The sequence below is a fragment of the Macrotis lagotis genome, chromosome 3 (assembly GCF_037893015.1).
Source record: "Macrotis lagotis isolate mMagLag1 chromosome 3, bilby.v1.9.chrom.fasta, whole genome shotgun sequence".
Classification (NCBI taxonomy): Eukaryota; Metazoa; Chordata; class Mammalia; order Peramelemorphia; family Peramelidae; genus Macrotis; species Macrotis lagotis.
The window spans coordinates 56,535,913-56,552,059 of NC_133660.1; the positions used below are offsets into that span (position 1 = coordinate 56,535,913).

The window sequence follows — 16,147 nt, forward strand, 5'->3', positions numbered from 1 at the left end:
TGGAAGTAGTTGCTTTCATTATCATCACAGAGGAGGAAACTAAGCAAGAAGCGGTTGAGTGACTTTTCCAGCTAGTAAATATCTGAGGTTGAATTCAACTCAGATCTTCTTGACTTGGGCTTGGTGAACTGTGATACCACCTAACTGCCTTTATAACTTAAGTTGAATGCAGAAAGACTAAATGTACATATGTAATGATGAGGACAAGTAGAATGAAATAAGAATGAAGTAAATTTTTTAAAATCTCAATAGAGAAAGATCAGCTTAAGTTGGCAAATGCAGAGAAGGCTTCATAGAGGTGGTTGAAACAGCTGAAAGAGGAGAAGTTGCCCACCTGGAGTATACACCTTTGTATGGAGGGTGGAGGGGGAAAAAGGACAAAAGTAGTCTAGATTTCAGATGTGGGGACTAGTCCATGGTAATGCATCAAAGGAAGGAAAAGGGTACAAAAAATCAAGAAATAGATCAGATTGGTTAGAACATTAGAAAATTAGAGCACTATAAAATAAAGCTAAATAGTAAACATAGAGCTCAATTATGGAAGGCTGAAGACATTATTATTTCATCTTTATAGGGTAATTGGGTGCCAGTTCAAATCCAGCCTCAGACACAGAATAATTACCTATAATTACCTAGCTGTGTGGCCTTGGGCAAGCTACTTAACCCCATTGCCTTGTAAAAAAAAAAACCTAAAAAAATGCATGTGAGTTTATAAAGTTTAGAATCTTGAACTTGAATAAATAGGTTTTCAGCCAGTCAGAGGGAATAGATGTGTCTTAAGAACTAGCCCACAGAATTTAACACCAGACTACAGATGAATATAATGAATTTCTGTACAACTATATTACATCCCTTCCCACTCCTATCCCCATCCTCAGATAACTTGCTGCTATAAACACAGACATTAAGGAACATATATATATATATATATACATATATTAGAGGTTAATATTAATAAAGTCCAAAAAAGTATCTATACATGCTATCTCTTTAGGAATCTAAAGAAGTTGCTCTCTTTGATCTTGGACATATCCCTGGAGGGCTTAAAACAAAACAAAGCAAAACAAAAACAACTAACAAACATAGAGGAGTCATCCATATTTATGTTGACAAAAATTCAACTTAGGGTTCTATATAGGTGAAGTGCCCAATTGTTGCAGCCATTGTCATGTTAAACATATTTGTATGGAAAATGGTTTTCTGGCAAAACAATTACAGTTACAAATGTATCTCTGTCACTTGCCACAATTTCTTCCCTGATTCTCTGACAGCAACACAATTACTTATATCTATAGCTTTTTGTATGTACATATATATGTTATTATAATATATTATATAATGTTACAATAATACAATAATTTCAATAATAAGAATAATAGAATTATGATATATATACAGATATATATGAGTATATGTAAAATTATTTTTGGACACATGCTTTGTATTGGAGCTACTTATCCAGTAGAAGACATCACTTCCTATAATAGGAAACAAAGACAAAGACAAAGAGAGTTGGATTAAGAGGCTTCAAGCAGCTTGACCTCTCATAATAGAGAAGAGAGCCAAATGTAGAACATAGTGTAGCAGCACCCTCTTTGGGAATTACTCCCTCCAGTTCACACTGTCACTCATAGATTAGGTTCTTCAAAGAATGGCAATCCTAGGTTTCAAGGATATTTCTTTCATTCTAAAGTATGTCTAAAGTCTAAAGTCAAAAACTTATATGAGCCCCTATCAGCATACCTTTTTTCCCTAGTCAGCCAGTTGTCACAATTAGCTCAATGTAAAAACATTTACTAAGAGTACATAATGAAGACAGTATCCCACAGATATACACAGTGCTTGTGAGTAGAGTATGCACAAATTTGGAGTTTAATGGTAAGGAATGGTCCACAGGTAGGGTCCACAGGTAGCCAAAGCAACTTAACATTTCTTGTATACAAGGTATTTTTTGTCATTTTACTTCTTAGTAAGCATTTAGTATCTACTATGAGCATCACCCTAAGGACTGAAGAGATAAAGAATGAAACAATACCCTATATGAAAAAAATTCATTATTTTTAAAGCAAAATTATATGATCGTACTAATGTCTTATGCATGTTAGTCACATACCCTGCCTGCTGGGATTCCTTAGCAACCATCCTCATGCATTATTATGTTACACATTGTGGGGACTAAGTTCTCAGTTAATCTGTTTGTCTTCAAAATACATGCTGGCAAAATACTATCAAAGACCTTCCCAATGAGTCTTGTATCATGGTCCAGAACTGAGGTTTAATTTTCCAAATGAGCACAGTGAAAAATAGGAAAATAGCACATTATCTTCTTACTCTCTCAGTCTAATTCAAAGGGTTTTTCTTGTATTCTTAAGTAGTTTCAAGTAAGATTATAGTACTTTCTATTTAAATGGTACTAAAGAAATGAAGATTTAGTAAAGTTGAATGACTTATGCAGAGTAGGAAATGATCCAGGGATGGGGCTTAAACCCAGTTCTTCTGATTCCAAAGCCAAATTATTTTCCATTACTATTATAAAATCTCTATTTCCAGTGTGGTGCTAAAGAGAGAAGCCAAAGATGATTCCATTTTCTGGAAATAAAAGACATTCTTTCTTTTGAAAACATGCTCAGTACCAAGTTGAAATACAGCCAGGTACAATAAACAGGTGATGTGATTCAGGAAAATATTCTAAAGTGGTAAACATTATAGAAAGATAAAGTACTTATTAAACATTTACTTTGTGCCAGTCACTGTTCCACATCTAAAAATATAAATAACAAGCAAGAAGAAAACTAGTCCCTACCTTCAAGAAGCTTATGTTCTAATGGAGGAAGACAACCCATAAACTGAACTGAAAATCAGTGGGAGAGGTTGTTGGGAGTGGAGGGAAGTCAAGAAACCAAGGATCTCAACTAAGTTGTTTTGTTTTTGTTTTTAATTTATTTTTAAATTTCCATTGAGTTCTGGTCTTATTATTACAAATACTTGAAAGTCTTTCCTATTGTCAAATATCCATCTTTTTTCACTCAGAATTATATTTAATTTTTGCTATGTAAATTATTTTTAGGGGCAGCTAGGTGGTGCAGTGGATAGAGCACCAGCCCTGGAGTCAGGAGTACCTGAGTTCAAATTCAGCCTCAAACACTTAATGATTACCTAGCTGTGTGGCCCCAGGCAAGCCACTTAACCCCATTTGCCTTGCAAAAAACTAAAAATAAATAAATAAATAATTTTTAGACACAATCCCAGCTCCTTTACTCTTTGAAATATAATTTACTAAGATGTATAGTCTTTTTGAATAGAAGACACTGGGTTTCATGAAATGCTGACTGTATTTCCATAATATTTAAATTGCTTTTTTTTCTGAGAGTTTTGATTCTTCCTGGAATCTCTTTCAGATGATGAATGGTAGTTATATTTTATTTATACTTTACCCTCCTGATTTAAAACTTCAGTGCAATTTTCCTTAATAGTTTTTCATAATATTGAATTCAGATCCTTTTTTTAATCATAATTTTTAGGTAATCCAACAATTCATGTATTGTTTCCCCCTCAATCTGCTCTCCAGATCAGTTGTTTTTCTACTGAGATGTTTCATATTGTTTTCAAGTTTTTTCTAATTTTATTCTTTCTTGGTGTTTTGCTAATATCATTTGATTCCTCTTGCCCAATTCTAGTTTTCAAGAAGTTATTTTCTTCCTTAAAATTTTCTTAGTTTCCACTTTACTTCAGATTTACTGGTGCTGACAAAAGAATTCCTGGGCTATGACTGTAGTAAAAGATAGATGATTATAATACTAAGCTGCTAAAATATAATAAAACACAACAAAAATAAAAAATTAGTAAACCAAAGAAAATGAATCCAATCATAGATAGCTATTTTGGCATAATTTCCCCACTATTTCAGGTCTAGTGGAGCTGACCAGAAGTGTTCCTGGGCTGTGATTATGGGAAAGGATGGGTTATTATAATAATAAGCTGCTAAAAATGAAACAAAACAAAATAAAAAATAAAAACTAGTAAGCAAAGAAAAACAAATCCAACCATAGATAGCTATTTTGGTATAAAAGAAGATCTGAGTTCATATTCAGAGGAAGATAATGAGTTTAAAAATGAAAAAGTACTCCTAACCCAAATAACAACATCGAATGCTCACAAACCAAAAAAGCGATCTTGGAAGAACTTTAAAAGAACTTTAAAAATCAAATAAGAAAGAATGAGGAAAAATTTGGTGGGGGGGGGAAGCAATCCAAGAAATTAAAAAAAAAGTTAACCAACTGACCTGAGTTAGAAGTGATTATGCCTGGACATAGATACTTCCTCAAAATGGACATTTCAATAGAAATTCTCTCTAATCTGTCTCCCACACAAGTACCACAATAATATTCTTAAGGCTGACCACCTTACTACCTTGATCAAATATAGTAGTATTCTAAGATAAAATGTAAATTCTTCTCTCTATTATTTAAAGTCTTCCACAAATTAGGTTCCATGTGCCTTTCCAAAATTATATTACATTGTGACCTTCCACATACTTGGCATTCCAGGTACACTGGACTGTTAATTGTTTTCGAACTCAGTAACTCATTCCCCATCTCTGAACATTGTCATACAGATTATTTTCCATGATTACTCACTTCCATTTATCAGAATCTTTTTCTTCTTACAAGGTTCAACTCTCTCCATTTTAGTGTCTTTTCTCAGCCCTTCTCTCTCTCTCTCTCTCTCTCTCTCTCTCTCTCTCTCTCTCTCTCTCTCTCTCCAAACAAAAGTTTTAGAATATTGTTTTTTCAAAGTCTTATTTTCACACTCATTCTTTCACACATTGCCATTACAATTAATGAAGAGAGAGAGAGAGAGAGAGAGAGAGAGAGAGAGAGAGAGAGAGAGAGAGAGAGAGAGAGAGAATTCTTTCTAGTTGAGTGTAAGCTCCTTGAGGGTGGGACAGTTCTAATATTTGTCTTTGCATCCTTTGCATAATGCTGTGCTCCTAGAAGGAACTTGGTTGATTTTTTTAAATTAAAATTTGAACAAGTGAAAGGACAGGCATTTAAACTTCTATTAACTTTGATTAAAGGTTGATAAACTGAGTATCATAGCAATAATTCTGAATCCATTTAAACTTTTAATTACATTTATATGTATATTGATATGTACATTTATGTGTGAATTTGAGGTTTGAATTTGAATTAGACAGTAGGATAATTAGATGTAGTCATAATTGGTTGAATAAATGAACTCAGAATAGTTATAAAGTATGTCAACTTAGAAGGAAGTCTTCAGGGATTGTGCTCTCTGTTTTTATCTGTGACTTAGATAAAGACATAAACATCATCCTCATGAAATTTTTACATGACACAAAACTGGAAGTAGTAGGTAACATATCAGATGACAAAGTGGAGATTCAAAAGAGATCTTGATGTGTTAGAACTTTGGACTGAAACTAATATGATGAGACTTGATCATATAGATATAAATGTAAAAGTTTGAAATGAGTACAAAAATTCAAAATCATGAGTTAAAAATATTTGAAAAAATATCTGGAGATTTCAGTCTGTAAGGTCCAGATGGGTCAATAATGGATGACATGGCAGCCTTAACCCCCAAAACTAATATGATTTTAACTACATTAAAAGAGACATAACTTTAAAGATAAAGAAGGTCTCACTGAATTGTAGTACCCTGTTCAGAACACATCTGGCTCTGAGGACCATAATTTGGGAAGGACATTGATAAACTGAAGAGAATCTTTAGAACAGCAATGAAAAAGATGAAGAACCTCCACTCAGTTGCCATGTGATGGTCAGTTGAAGGAACTGTGGACATTTAGCCTGGAAAGGAGAAGAGCAAGATGGATATTTTCTTCAATTATGTGAAGGGTTGTCAGCTGGAAGAGAATAGATTTGGCAAAACCTAGAACAGTGGGCTAAATTCCAAAGAAGTATTTAGACTTACATAAAGAGAAATCAGACTAAAATTGGGACTAGAATTCCCACTATAAAGGGCATCCAAAAGTGGAATTGGGCTGTCTAGCTCAGGAAAGACATGGTTGCACCATATTGGAGGTTTTCAAGAAGACTGATTACTTTTTTTTTTTCAATGTGGGTTGGCTGAGATGACTGTTGATTTCTGAAACTGTGATTCTGTCATATGGTGGTATATATGCATTCACTCCTTTATGTCCACATTAGCACATTTTGTGAAATAATGGTTTTAACGTATCAATTTAGGGAATGCTGGAAAATTAAGTCCATGTGAATATTATGCCATTACATAAAGCAGTTATTCAAGCAAAAGCAAGTGAAAGAAAATAGCAGTCTTGGAAAATCATGACAGGTTTTATGAGACCACTACAGACCAGTTATACTTTAATTGTCCCCAGAAGTCATTTCTTTAAGCTGTGCCATATATTCTGAAGCACCTCTGATAGTAGAATACATTTCCCTATTATACAAGAAAAGCAAGGAATATTGAAGAAATTGTATTCAGTGTGTTTCCATCAAATGTTCTCCTGTCTCAGCAACACACATTAGATTAGATTGAATAAAAAGCCTTTCAGAAAATTAAATTTACTCCATGAATCTGTATGAACCAAAAGAAAAATAGATTTTCATTTTAGTTAGTATAAGAGTGAGTCAGTTGGGACTCTTAGGAAGGGGGCCACTATTTTATTGTGGCTGATCTACAAGTTTTTGTAATTATACCCATTATATAGGCAGGAATAGGTTTTAAGATTGCCTTCTTCTTGTATTCAATAAAATTGAATTCTGGCTCTAATATTTACTCTCTGTTTGAATTTATGTAGGTCTCAGTTTCCTCTTCTATAAAAAAACAGATAACAGTTTCACCCTCCTCCTTACAGAACTATTTTGAATAATACACATTACAAACCATGAAGTGCTACCTTAAATATGACTTATATCACTTTATATTTATTTTATAAATAGCAACCAGAATGATAGGAGAAGACATAGATTTGAATCCTAATACTCTTCTGAATCTCTGAAACTTCCTAGCTCAAAGTCCTTTAACAAGTCACTTGACATTTTATGCTCCAGAGACATCCTTTGTAAATTAAGGCAGTACAATGGAAGAATGTTGAATTTAATCATAAGACCTAATTCTAACACCTAGGTCTGTCAATTTACTACTTGTGTAACCCTGAGCAAATTACTTTTTTCTGATTCTCAATTTTTTCATTTGTAAAATGAGGACATTGGATACAATGATCTCCAGCTCTCCTCTAACTCTAAATTTATAATCCCATGAACTTTAAATTCATTGAATTTTATGATTTACCCAAAGTGTCACAACAGTTTAGTGGAAAAACTGGCATTAGAAAGCAGGTTTTATTTAAAAGACAATAATCTTTTCCAGAATTTTGTCTAGGCATTGAATGTAACTTTCTGTTGCATTTTCACTTAGAAGATTTGGGGTTTTGGTCAGGAGATAGTGAATTTTCAATAATATAGAAAAACAGTTCTTAGCATTCTGCAAATTAAAATAGGAAAAAGTACCTATCCTTTCCTTAAGAGTAATATTTTTTGGTATGAAGTACAGGATATAGGGCTATTAGGACTATATTTTTTAATGTTTCACTAGAGAAATACATTTAATTATGGACACAAGGGAAAGTCTGTTAATTTTTTTCCTTCTGAGTCATTTCCACTTTGGATTCAGAAAACAAGAAACATTCTATTGAATATTTAAAAGGGATGGAATAGATAGGACCTGGATATACATGGTGATGTAAACACTGGGGTCTGGGACCTGTTCTGAAGACAGAATCTGAAGTCTCTGGATCTGTCCTTAATTACCCTGTGGTATTTAGTATTCAATATTCTATCCTGGGTTCTGGTTTTGACAACTGGTGAGAAAAATGTATTATTTCTTTAATTTCCTGAGCTTGCAGAGACCTCCCCTAAAAGAGGCGACACTCATGCTTTCAAGAAACAGTGAGAGATGAATCATGCTTATTTGACATTTTTCCCAAGAAAAGTCAGTACTTCTCTAAATAAATTGAGGTTGGAGCATGGAGAGGAGGAGAAGGGAACAATACACTGGAATGTGTGGTCCATAATTCCAGATGACCAATGATTAGGCATGATATTCAGTTTCCCATCGAGAGGTGCTAGGCTATGTATGTAAAATGAGATACACACTTTTGGACATGGACAATGTAAGAACTTGTTTTGTTTGATTAGTCTTATTGGTTACAAGGATTCTGGGTTTTGTTTTTCCCCAAAGGAGAGGGAAAACTGGAAGAAAAATTTTTTTGCTAATTTCAAAAAAAAATTAAGCCTTTTTCAAAAGATAGAATGGTCCATTTAAGAGAATTTTCATTGATTGTTGTCCAATCCCTGTACAGTTATGGAATATCCAATTACAGTAAAGGTATCTGGTTGTTTTAAGGTGTTTTGTTTTAGTTGTAGCAAAACCTTATTAAAGTAGAGATATTCTAGGGTTGTGGCAGAGTCAGAATCTGAAACTGAATCTAAAAAAAGTCCTCAATGTATTTACAAAATGTAGTCTTTCAATTGAGTTCAGAAATTTGAAAGTTCATCTTTAGGAAAATATGGCCAGATAACAGTTGGGCCAAAAAACCAAACAAACTTCAAAATTTTCATCATCCACTTATTTAGTCAAAAGTAGTACATGGTGAACAAAACAATAAAATCTTAATAGCCATGGTGTTCAGGATAAGGGAAGTGACTGTCTTGCCAGCCTTTAGGTAAAAAGAGTGATGTACTTAGAATCAGGAAGATCTGAATTTGAATCCAGTGTCAGTTACTACCTCTGTGCCTCTGGGCAAGTCACTGAAACTTTCTCAATTTCTCCTCTATAAAATGAGGATAATATCTACTTCAGATAATACCTACATTTGTAGCTTTGTAGTATGGCTCAAACATATATATCTATATCTATCTATCTATCTATCTATCTATCTATCTATATATATATATATATATATATATATATACACACATCATACACACACACACATATATGTATATATGTGTATATATATATATATATATATATATATATAGTACCTTATCAGTTTTAAAGTTCTGAATTTGTACTAGCCATTATTGTTTTAGGGTTTTTTTTCTATTACTGTATCCTAAGAAGACTACAACTAGAATTCTTTGTTGGTTCTGAGTGCCTTTTATAACATAGGAAACCAAGATGTTGTCAGAAGAGGGTTGGTTGAAGAAATGGGATATTTAACACTAAAAAAAAAGAATATCAGAGTAGGGAAAGGGATAATTTTCTTTAAGCGTTTGACGACTTTTCTTATGAAGAAGGAACTTGAATTGTTCTGGTTGACTTGAGAAGGCAAAACTGGGAGCTAAGAGTGGGGGTTGCAAAGAGGTAGACTTAGGTTTCCTAGAGATACACTTGAGCCATCCAGATAGGTTGTCTCAGGAGACAGTGGGTTTTAGAAAAGGTCTTCAATCAAAGGCTGGAAGATATTTGTCAGGTACAGATTTTAAGAAGGTATCATCAGGTACTGATTGCATTAGATAATCTCTGAGGGCCTTTCATCTCAAAAATTCTGTGATCCTGGTTCCAAATTTCTATACATTTGCCTTCTTAATTCTAGAATCCCAAAATGCTTAAACAGAGACACTCAGGAGAACTGACCAAAGCTGTGTGGGATAATGAAAAATGTTTATTAAATGGAGCTAAAGAAAAATGGGTTCTTATCCCTTCTCAGTCTCTTGTTTGGGATTATGGTCAAGTTACTTTAAAAAGTAAGCATTCGGGGGCGGCTAGGTGGCGCAGTGGATAAAACACCGGCCCTGGAGTCAGGAGTACCTGGGTTCAAATCTGGTCTCAGACACTTAATAATGACCTAGCTGTGTGGCCTTGGGCAAGCCACCTAACCCCATTGCCTTGCAAAAAACCTAAAAAAAAAATTCTGTTAAGTTTTGGGGGCAGCTAGGTGGCGTAGTGGATAAAGCACCAGCCTTGGAGTCAGGAGTACCTGGGTTCAAATCTGGTCTCAGACACTTAATAATGACCTAGCTGTGTGGCCTTGGGCAAGCCACTTACCCCCTTTGCCTTGCAAAAACAACAACAACAACAACAACAACAAAAAGTAAGCATTCTGCCTGGTCTTGTTTGCCAGGAACCATACCATATGTTGGGAATAGAAAGAAAAAAATTGAAAAAGCAATCATTGCTTTCAAGGAGTTGACATTCTATTTGTGGAGACAACATGTATGTATGTAAATAAGTATCAACAAAAACAAGTCTATAGTTAATCTCTCAGTTTTCTCATTAGCAAAAGTTTATGAATGTGAACTATGTAATTATTTGCTTTTTTATTTCCTTACTCATTTTGCCATTATAGCCATATTAAGTCCAATAGAGAAAGATTACCAATAATAATATTAATGGAATACTAGAATTTTTAAGTATTGATGGAAGGTACAGGTGAAGGAATTATTTGTTTTTGTTTAATTTTTCCTTTTTTGCCAGAATATCAGTGAAAAGAGAGTTCACAGATCTTTTTGATATAATAGGAGCTGATGCTGATATGGTATCTTACAAAATCTGTCTTTCTCCTGTGAACCTCACAATAAACCTGTGTTTAGGAGGCAAAAATATTATTAGCCCCATTTTGCTGATGAGGAAATTGAACATCAGAGCAACACCCTACTTGGAATAAAATCCCGACGTGAATGCTGATCTTTTGAATATAAACTTAAGAACCTTTTCATCTATCCATAGCTTCTTTATTTTAACTATTTATTACTTCATCATGTTCTGCTCTTTTAAACATGAAATTATTTCAATATGCTCTTATCTTAAACCATTTAATATGGCTTAAAATTTGACTCTTCCTCCTTTTTTGGCTGGGAAATCTGCATCTTATAAAATTTAGCACCTGCATTGTGCCCCAGACATGCCTGTAATAGTGGTTGGATTTGTGTCTTTTAAATTTCCTGGTGCATATAACATGTAAGTGTAATATGAAATTTTATTTGAATACATCTTGAATGATTCTTTCCAAAGTGTAACAAATTTCCACTGCACATTTTAGATTTCTGTTCAATAGTAATGGATCAAATTTATGTCTTTTTTCAGCTTTCTGTGATATTTTTAACTAGAATAACCTTATAATATTTTTTCAATAAACAGGTAGACATAGAAACAGACAAACATAAAATATATGTATAAAATACCCCATTTGTAATATCAGGAGAAAAAGAGGAAGACCTTCTAGTTCATTGGGTGAACATCCTCCTGTGACATATGAGAGTATGTGGACAAGAAGTATATAGGATGGGCAATTATGAATAAATAGTCTCTTCATCATTGAAGAGAAATAGAACTGGACCTTTGATTTCACTGGTGCAGGGAACTCCTACTTAAAGAAAATCCCTTAGCTAGTTCAGATTAGGAACCTCTCTATAGTTCTAGAGAGTTATCCAGAATACTCAGAGGTTAAATGATTTATTCAGCCAGTTAGAAGTAAAAGGAGCAGTTAGGTGATAGAGTGGATAGAGTACCAGCCTTGGAGTCAGGAAGACCTGAGTTCAAATTAGACCTCAGACACTTAATAATTACTTAGCTGTGAAACCTTGGGCTAATCACTTAAGCCCATTACCTTAAAAAAAAAGTGAGAACTGAATCCAGATCTTCCTGGTTCTGAAGCCACCTCTCTATCCATGATGCCATACTTCCTCTATAGAGAACCAACAGCTTCCATTTAACTCACAGAACCAAAATTTGCCTTAGTATTCTAAATTCACAGTATGTATTTCAAAGTTCACAATTCATAAATTCAGTCTCATCTTTAAGGAAGGACAAGTTTATTTTTTAAATCATATCTGATAAATTCCAAAATGTTTTTTCTATACCCTGAGTCCACCTATAGTTTGTATCTTCTTTTGTTGTTATAAGGTCTAAACCCCCAATCCAGACAAAATCTCGTCCAAAAGTTTATGAGCTCACGACTTATGACCTTCCTGAGCTCAGACAGTTGTGTTTTATACCTTCACAGGGGAGGGGATTTAAGTTTTTTTTTCTTTTTTTTCTTTTTTTTTAGATTTTGCAAGGCAATGGGGTTAAGTGGCTTGCCCAAGGCCACATGGCTACGTAATTATTAAGTGTCTGAGACTGGATTTGAACTCAGGTACTCCTGACTCCAAGGCCAGTACTCTATCTACTGTGCCACCCCAGGATTTAAGTTTTTTAAATATCCATGGAGTTCTGGGAATGGAGGGAAGAAAAGGGGAAGGATCCTCTATCATGTATCCCAAAGAGTTATTATATAAGACAGTGTTCTTGTAGAAACCTTATGGAATAAAAAGGGACAAGTATTGTTTTCACTATTTTAAAGAGGAAGATCCTGAGGTTTGAATTCAAATTCAGTACTCATGGTGTATCCAGCTTCCCTACCCACTGTTTGCTAGGTTTTGAGATGAATGGTAGAGGTACCCTCTATGTAAATTGAATACTTATATTCTCTCTATGGTCCTCAATTTCTTTTCAGTAAATACTTATTAAAATATACTTTAATATAGATATTTCAATGTACACCAGTCTTGAATTTCAGAGTATAGTATAGCCCTCCTGTGCCTTTCTAAAGCTCCCTTTTCATAGTCATATAGAAAATTCCAGATGTGCTAGCCTTCAGTTAGACAAAAAAGTGTGTTACATTTATGCTCTTATTTTCAAATAAAATGTTGATTTGGTAGGGACTATACAATCATGTAATGTGAAAGTCCCAGTTTTAATGAATAGTGTATTCTCAAAGTTAGGGTTACCCTGGGAAACTGAACTTCCTGAGTTATATAAATAGTCTCAGTCTGAAACACTGAATTCATGTAATTTTTCATACATGATTTCCTCTCTAAAAAGCATCTTGAGAGGAAAGAAATCTGCTAGAAACCTTTAAAGAAACAGGAAAAGATACAAATGACAAATGTCCAAATTCTGTCTTTATTTATATATCATACCTTGACAAAATCCACTTATCTTGACTTTCCTTAAAATTGGCAGGTATACATTAAGCAAAGCTTTGATGTAAGGCTAAAACAAAGATATTTTTAAATGATTTAATAAGTGGAAAGGATCAAAAATAGGGGCTTCATTTTCAATTACATCCTTGACTAGCTGAATGGTTTTAAGAAATTCCTTTACCTTCCTGATTCTGAGTTACAATTTCTTGAAATGGAATGGCACAAGCTAATCCCTCCCCACCAGCTACTTTTCAGCTAATCAAATTCATGAAAATCGCACATAAAGATGGAGAATGGTTCTTTATTGATAAAGGAGGAGATACAAAAGGAAACATAATAGGAAAAGAGTAGATTATGAAAGAATCAATTCTGATACGTCCATTAGAATGCTCTCTTGGAGGGTGGGGATTGGTTTTGTCTTTCTTTTATCCTCAGCATACATTACAGTTTCCCAAAAGCAACCCATCCAAGTCCATTTTTCCTCTGCAGTTTAGAGCCTGGATCATTTTCTATCACCTGTCATATATGTACTGGGATAACTCAATGAACCATCCATTCAACTTTATAAAATATGTAATCTCCATTGTCTTCATTTTTCCAGTACATTTTTAGTCTTTTGAGTGATCATAAATATCTTTGAAAAGGTGCTATGGTATTTTAGGACTTGATATAATCAGTATCAAATCAGTCATGTGTAACGAATAACATTTGGGCATATCCCCATTGATCTAAAAATTCCCTTTTTATTTGGACCTTCACAGGCATCCTCCATGATGCACATAAATATCTTTAGTGAGCATTTCTCAGTTTATTTTATGCTTGATTCGAAGTTGATAATCCTCAGAGCACTGGCAAAGTTGGATGTGGTCAAATCAATCATGTGCCTTGGATTTAAAAAATACACACATATGCCTTTGAAGCAGCCTTTATAATCAACAAAACAACAGATATATTTGGATCTTTTATTTTTTTACACCTCTGCATCAGTTTGAACTATGGAGATATGGCCTACTAAATAAAATACTCTTCAGAAACAAACTGTCTTTTCTCTCCTTATCATCAATGATATCCTCAAAATAATTTAACAATTATGTTATAATCATATCTATAATAGATCATAATCATATAACATCATATCATATAATTATAGCTATAAATTAGTACTTGCATAAAAATATCATCATTAATATACAACATATTTTATATGAATGTTTTATATGAATCGATATAATGGATTATTAATAAACAATTCAAATGATTGTAACATAAATTATATGAAGAATTATATGAAGTATTGCATAATTGCATCAATTATATAGCTTTGTAATGATATAATCATAACATTAGTTACATAATTATTAACAATTATATGTTATAATAATAGCTAGCAGTGGCCTTTTGCCAGGAGCATGGGGTAATACCATTGTTCATGATCTTTCTCCATTCTTTGTGGTACCACATTTTAAAATTAGCCCCAAGTGGCTTTGAAATTTTTTTAATTTTTATTTTGATATATCTGGTCAAGTTTAACTCAGTAAAGTCATAATAAATATGAACTATTGTTCGCATTTCAGATAACTCTTTAAGGTTTTTAAGGCACTTTGCTCAAAACAGTACTGTTAAAGGACATGGACATTGAGGTTCGTTTAAAAAAATAGTAAGAGGTTGAGTGTTTAAAGGCAAAGAAGAATAAAGTTTAAAACAGTTACTGTAGTTTGGGACTTCCATGCAGCAGTGAAGGGTCAATTTGAAATTCAAGTACATACATGTATGGTGGTCATCATCTATTTTTTACTTCTTCCATCAGCACATAGTAAATAGGAAAGAAGAAAGCAAATGAAAGGAGTGATTTAGGATTATGTAAAGTATATGTAGAACCAGCAGAAAAATTAAGGTATAAGGGACAGTGGTGAAAGACAAATTTTATTGAAATGAGCTATTGTTAGGTTGAACGTGTTAAAGAAAGAAAGTGAAACCATAATGTGGAAGGTGAAACAGAGAAAAATCAAGCTATAGGACATTATTGAGGTCCCCAAAGTATAAAATAATTTGGAGAAGAAAATGGCAAACCACTGAAGTATCTTTGACAACCCCAAATGGGAACATGAAGAATTAGACATAACCGAAAAATGACTGACAACAGTCCCCAAAAATCAGACTTTGGAGGAATGCAGTTGTAGGAAGAGTAGAAGGTCAACAAATAATAGATAGAGAGGGAAATTTCAGAGTTTATAATCTTGGAGATGAATCTGTTTTGAATAATGGTGAGATCTAAAATATGGTAACCATACTTGGGTATAGCTTATGATGAATGTCATAGGGGTTGAGGAAGCTGAGAGGCTACTAGGTGTTAGAAGGTTCCTCAGAGCAGAAACTGAAATCACTAATGATATTCATGGGTTGGGATATAGAAGTAGCCTGGAGGTCAGGTGTTATTCATGAAGGAAGGTGGGAGATCATTCTGAATGGTCAGTAGATAGCAACAGGATTTAAATGTTCCTGTAAATAAAGTATGGGAGTGTTCTTAACTTCCTCATTAGCTAAGGTATTTTTTAATTGATCAGTTTTTAATGTTTACTAGTTTAAAGTTACTATTTGAGACAGCTTTTGAAGAGCAAGAGCTGCATCTGGTCAGCTTGAAGATCAAATAAATTTATAGCTGCAATGATGGGGGAAGGGTTAATCTGCCACTGTGTGAAACACAATATTTTGGAAAAGGAGAAAGATAACTTCTAAAAAGTTGCATGTTACAAATCATAGAGAAATATGCAAGATTAACATATATGCTTTTGTATTTCCCTCCTGTGAATATCCTTGGAAAAAAATGTCTCAAAGCAGTCCCTCTTTCTCTAATTAAAGTCATCCAGAACGCTATCATTGACTTTGTCACTATAAATGACTACCATATTCTATGGGGGAATGTAGGAACATCGCCACTCACCTGTCCAAATACACCATTTCTGAGCATAAATAGTCTTCCTATTTCTTTTTCGGGTTCCCTACATTTCCTTCTACAGCAATAAGGAATCACCCAATTAACTTGCATTTATTAAGAGCTTTCTATGTACCAGATTGTAAATTAAGCATTGGTGGTTCAAAGAAAGTAGAAAACAAAAGGAGTATCTCCACTTAAGGAGTTTACATTTTAATGGAGAAGAAAATGTGTATGG

At 33.7% G+C, this 16,147-nt stretch overlaps 1 protein-coding gene across 1 annotated transcript in view; it reads left to right on the plus strand.

Annotated features, from left to right (window-relative positions):
* COL25A1 (collagen type XXV alpha 1 chain) overlaps positions 1–16,147 on the plus strand; it is a 551,557-nt gene that overhangs the window by 413,634 nt on the left and 121,776 nt on the right. The window lies entirely within an intron of this gene.